Source organism: Nicotiana tabacum, chromosome 9 (assembly GCF_000715075.1).
Source record: "Nicotiana tabacum cultivar K326 chromosome 9, ASM71507v2, whole genome shotgun sequence".
Classification (NCBI taxonomy): domain Eukaryota; kingdom Viridiplantae; phylum Streptophyta; class Magnoliopsida; order Solanales; family Solanaceae; genus Nicotiana; species Nicotiana tabacum.
This window is the reverse complement of record NC_134088.1, coordinates 35883004-35888920: the sequence shown is the minus strand read 5'-3', so window position 1 is coordinate 35888920 and position 5917 is coordinate 35883004. Positions and strand designations below refer to the sequence as shown.

The 5917-nt window shown below is 41.1% G+C and overlaps 1 long non-coding RNA gene across 2 annotated transcripts; it reads left to right on the top strand.

Moving 5' to 3' along the window:
* Window positions 1-1899: 1899 nt before the first annotated feature.
* On the top strand, window positions 1900-5173 carry LOC107774552 (uncharacterized). Of its 2 annotated transcripts, none has more exons than XR_001645539.2 (2): window positions 1900-3391; window positions 3690-5173. It is a non-coding gene; the product is annotated as an uncharacterized LOC107774552 (long non-coding RNA). The 2 variants fall into 2 exon arrangements; XR_001645540.2 differs by having other exon boundaries at window positions 1900-3432.
* Window positions 5174-5917: the final 744 nt, after the last annotated feature.

The following is a 5917-nucleotide window of genomic DNA, read 5'->3' as shown; positions in this document are numbered from 1 at the left end:
TGATTTTTTTTTAAAGTGGGCGACTATGGACGTGAGGACAAGGAAACCAATCTCTCATCAAAAGATGTGAGTTAAAAATCATGCTATAGATATTTTGACGTAAGGATACACAAATTTTTCTTTTTCTTGGTATTCCTAATACTCCATTTCTGTTGTTGTAGATGTCGAGTCTAGGAGATCATCGGCATGGATTAAGGTTATATATCTTGAGATCCGTCAAGATCTTGTTCACTAGCCATCCTTGCCTAAGTAAAAAGTCGTGGAGGAGGGGCCTTTAGCCTTTAAGCCCAAGAAGAAGAAGAACTCCAAAAAGGCATCCCAAGAGAAAGAGGAAGAAATCAATCCTTTAGTCCCGCCTCTTGTTTCTTTTTTCGGCTTTGAGATGAGTCAGAGGAGGATGAACTTCCCCCTCCTCCTGCTCCTCCAACCATTCTTGTGGTGAATGATGACTAACCAGAATTTTCCCTGATGCAAAGATCCAGCAAAGAGTCAATGGTGCAGGAGGGAGAAGCTATGATACTTTCACTTGAGGAGTTCGATGAGTCAGCTATGGCTCTTTCGGAGGGGTCGGAGTCTACGAAGCATGGTTTTGGTGGGTCCAACGTGGACCCCTATTTTGTAACCTTACCTTAGGTGCCCCTATGCCTGGAATTCGAAGAGTCTACTGTCCTAAAGAGGGAAGTCTTGATAGATTTTCCTCTAAAGTGAACGTCTTTCAGAGGCCGAAAAAGGTTATTCTATAGTTGAAATGTTTTATCGGGCCTTTAGAATAAAAGTACATAGACAAAGCTTTGTCGGCGGCTCTTGCCAATCATGTGATGTATTCAGGGTTCATGTTATAGTCCTAAACATCTCTTTTTTTCTGATCGGTTCCTTTTATCTTTTTGTCTTCCTAATAGATTTTTATAGGTTAACCGACAACGACAAAACTATATGCTAGAATCATGAGGAATGATATCATCCTGCACGAGTAAGAATAAGAGATTGAGAGGTTAGCACTAACCCTGGTAGAGATGAATATGGAGAATGAGGCTATATCCTCAGAGATTCGGGAGGCTCTCGAAAGGATAAGCCATCTATAGTAAGGGAAAAAGGCTCAAGAGCTCGAGTTCTCCTTGCAGTTTGGCTACCTGGATCAAAAGGTGCAGAACTTTGAAATCGCTATTCAGACGAAGGAGGACCAACACATAAGTTTGGTGGAGGAATGGATTAAGTCTACCTATGAGATGGAGGCCCTTGAGGATCGGTGGTAGAGGCTATTTGAGGAACCGACTAGGCTTATAGGTCCCTAGAAATATCTGAGGCAGAAAGGAATCAATTCTAGGCCAAGTGGGATGACATCGCCGCGAAATTAAAGGAGGCTAAAGAGGAGGAAGAAGAGGGTAAAAAGTATGTCTACCTACTGGCTCGTCAAAAGACACTTCACGAGGTCCATTTTGAGGGTTTCTATTTCAATAAAGAGATTGTTAAAGTGGATGAACTTATGGAGAGGGCGAAGCCTTCGAGCTCTTCTGCCTCTAATGCTTTTGAAGGGTCCGGGGATGAAGATGAAGAAGAGAATAAAGGTACGGCCCCTTTTCAGCCTGCTGAAGTCTCCGGGAACGAGGATACTGAAGCTCATGCCCGACTCCTCCAGTTTCCCGTTCTTCATCACTCCATTGTTCCTCCCAAGCTTCTTTTCTGGGAACAAGAGGCCTATGAGGGTCTTTCTGCAAAAAATAAATTTGTTGCGTATTACGGGCTTTTCTATGCCTTTGATATTATATATATATATATATATATATATATATATATATATATATATATATATATATATTAATTAACTATTCTTTTTCATTTTATTTTTGTACATTCGTGAGTAATGATTGCTGCAATCTTATAGGCTTAGCCTAAGTAACCATTGGGATGAACTCACTGAACGTTTAAAAAGTTAGTTAAGGTTTCCTCTTAGGACTTTTTATATTTTTTGATGCCTATGAAGATGACGTCACCCCTTATTTTGGGGCTCGTTTGGGGTTGTTTACCCGACTGAAAGGTGTTGCATCACAACCCGGGAAACAATTGTATGAGAAATGTTTCCTTTATTATGTAAAAATTTAACATAGGCAAAGTCCCCAAATCTAGGCATTTCTCGAGAGAGACCTTCCCTGTTTGATCCATCCTTTTTGAAGTGATCTTTGGTCATGGGGGTCGATCGTTGTCTCCAGACAGTCTCTAGTTGTGGCCTCTTAATGAAAGAGCTTAGCTTCGCAAAACTGTTTCCCCAAAGCTATTTTTGCCATGATTTAACTTTTAACCGAGCTAGTTATTTTGACACGATATGATCGTCCCCCCATTCTGTAGGTGATTCATAAGATGTACTCGAGGAATGGAATACTCCCAATAAGTTAAATCTTGACAGATGTCTTAACGAAAAAGATTTCTCTTTCATCTCCCTGAGATGACGTGATTTGAACTGTGATTGATGACACGTGTGCAGTCTCTCATTAATGTTTGTGACATATGGCAAGATATTGCCGGGTCTACTGTTGATAGCAGTTTCCTAGGCAATGATGGTTACTTTTGGTGATTGATGTAAGCCCGACTCTCTATAGGTTTTGGCCTTACGTGTTTGCTTATTTATGCAAACAATCGATACCACAACTTCTACTACCTTTCTTGATTCAATTGCGTTCTCACTTTTTCCTTCTTTGTGTTAGTTTCCCTGCGTAGCACTATGGACAAAAAAGATATTCATCCTGCTACTGCCACCTCCCTAGAGGCTCTATCTTCTTTAGCGACATAACTCTCTAGTGAAGCGTCTGAGTCTGCTCAGGGCAAGAGGAAAGAAAACGGTAAAGGATTATTCTAGTAAAAGGCCGAAGACCGAGATAGAGCCTATTGTTTAAGAGGTTTTGCAAATACATGTGATATATGGACAGACGACGGTGTGTGGAATAGCACTGCATACCCTGTGGATGTTTTTCCCTCTCTAGTGTTACCACATCATCTTCATCTGTTAAAGGAAGAGTATGGCGGGGAGCACGTGGACGTTCGGGTCCCCTTGGACTCTAAGCAGATTTTAAGTTATAGAGGGTTATATTTTCTTCTAAACTTACCCTTTTACTTTGAAATCCACCCCCTGATAGATTCTATAATCCGGGATCTATGTTGGCACTTTAATATTAGTTTGGCTCAGGTTAGTACGGTCATTCGTAGGTGTCAAATTTGGCCATAGTAAATATTTCTCTTAAACATATTCTTCATCTATATTCTTCGTAAGTTGTACTGGGGTAGCATCATCATTCTTGCTAATTGGAGCACCTGAAAGATTGTGGACACCGAGGGCAATCATGATAGAGGGTGGCATGATCCCTTAATTTCTATTCCTATCTGGGCGCTTACCTAAATGGTGGGTAGATCATTCTCTGAGAGTTCGAATAACAATCGTAGGTGTGCTATTTTTCACTTAAAATTATCTTTTGCCTTTCACCCCGATATCCTAATCACAGTCGTTCTTTGCACGCTTGGAGAGGCACGCACATTGAGGAGTGAGTTGCAATGATCTTCTCATGTTCTCCATTGTTGGAGAGATTTTTGAGGAACATCTCCAAAGTTTCCGAGTGAAGGGCCAGGAGTCATAGTTTATTTGGTATTTTTGTAAGTTTTTGTTTATTTCTTATAGGAGAAGTCATCTTTCTTTTTTGCAGGCACTCAGTTGAAGAAACCTCTATCCTGGGCCTTGGTTGATCTTTTCTCGACCGCTACTCAAGAAAGGATTCAGGAACTTGCAACAGCTAGGCACAACAAGAAAAACTTTCAAGCCGATGCTCCGGCAATGCTCCTACCGGCTTTCCTAGAAGAAGGACTCGGTCTAGCTTTGGGAAGTGGCCCTCTCTTCCTTGGTAGTCTGGTCTCGTATTCATAGATGCTTAGGAGGAGGCGTTCCTGGTAGGGTATTTTGAGAAGTTGGTGAAGACTGGTTCCCTTGCAGCGGAAGCATAGGTCATTCTATAAATTCCTCCATCCGATCCTACTCTGAATACAATCCTAGTAGCCCTATCTCCTCCCAAGATAGTGCCTCCCTGAATACCCAGAAGAAACACAATATGTAGGAGGTTCTTGAGGGGGTTGACTTATAGAGGTTGGGGAAGAGGCCCACCTCGCATCTTGTGATCAACATGCTTAATTATACTCTACAAGTATGTTTTTATGTTGGATTCTATGTTGTATTTTGCTTTGATGTTGATGTTAAAACCTTCCCTTTGTCTGTACGGGACAATTTGATGTCTTTCCAGCTTGCGAAAAGGACCCGTCGCTTTGAGAGGGAGATTGGGGAGCTAAAGGGCCTCATCAAGGCTGGATGTATTGAGGTTTGGAGAGAACATTCTATGAAGGTAGCTCGTGATTCCGGGCCAAGGCAGTGATGGAGGAGTTGGAGCGGGTGAGGTTTGAGCTAGCCCAGTCTACTAAGAGGATTTTTCAAATTGAAGTAGTTCTTAACGAAAGGTTGTCCCTCTTAGATAGGGTTACCAAGTAGTGAGTCATTCTAGCGGCCAACCTTTACAATATGGAGGAGAGAGAAAGGGCTCTTGAGGCACATCTTGGAGCTTCAAGAGTTGATGAGGAGAGGCTCAAGCGTGAAAGAGACAACATAGCCTCCGATTCGAGGGAATTTGAGATCCATTATGAGTATGTCATATTTCTAGAATCCAAGTTGAAAATGCTAAGGGCTATTCATTATGGCGATCTGGACTTGGACGAAGAGATAAACGAGGCCAAGCAAGCATAGAGAGCCACCCAACTGAAACTAGATTATGACGACATTGATAATTACTCTTTCGGGGATGAGTCGGATCGAGACATGCCAGAGGGCAATGCAGGTGAAAGGGCTATTATTGTGTGCTCTCTCCCCTCAACATCTCAAGTTTCTCCTCCTTTAGGCACTCCTCAATTTTCTCCCATTGCTCCCTCGTACCCTTTTTCTAGTGGCTGTTGATGAATCCTTACAGTGACCAGATTGGTTTAGTAATCTTTTATTTTTTGGGTATTTTAAAAATTTTCTTTTTGGATGTCCCATGAATGTTCCAGGATACTTGTTTATTTTTTAGAATCCCATGACTATTCCAAGATATTGTCTTCTTGTAAGCCTTCGAGCTTGAAATAATATACAGTAATAGTTTTCTTTCCTCTTAATCCGTGAAAGCGTTTTAGTTTCATACTTGTCGCGCCCTGTTTTCTTGTGAAAGCGAGTTTCGACGTGTGACAACTCTTTTACATGAAGGTATTAAAGAGAAGAATCTCCACCTAACGATTTTTAAGGTGCGTTATCACACCTATTTGGAAATAACTCTGTTTGACTAGTCTATATCACCAAAGATCAGGTAAGGGCTCAAATTACCTCAAAGAGAAGGCGTTAGGCACTCTTCGAGGTCCACAACTGTGGGTCCTGAACGAATTTTAAACTATGTGGATTATGTAATTAGTCTAGGTGATCAAATAAACAAAGGAAAATTTAGAAGTTGAAGAGTCTTACTATAACACATGAGAATTGGTACAAATCTTAATGATCACAAGGATGAAACTACATTGGTTTATATTAAATGAATTTGAATAAATACAAACACTTAATTCAAAGATAAGATGGGGGAGGGAGGGTCCTAAGTGTTTTAGCCTAAAGGATCACCCCGTGCAACATAAATAATACTTCGCAACTCCCTTAAGGTAGAGGTTGCTCATATTATTCAGCGGGTACAAACTATCATCTCCTGCTACCCAATTACTATGTTGAAGTTGTTACCTAAAGGCGCTCTAATTCAATTCTAAATCGTATCCTATGTGTGCACTAAACGTCCCGTACCTATGGTCCAGCAAGCGTTGGACCTATTATTTGGATGGTTCTAGACTTTACCTAGGCTGTTCAAAATGATAAAACTAA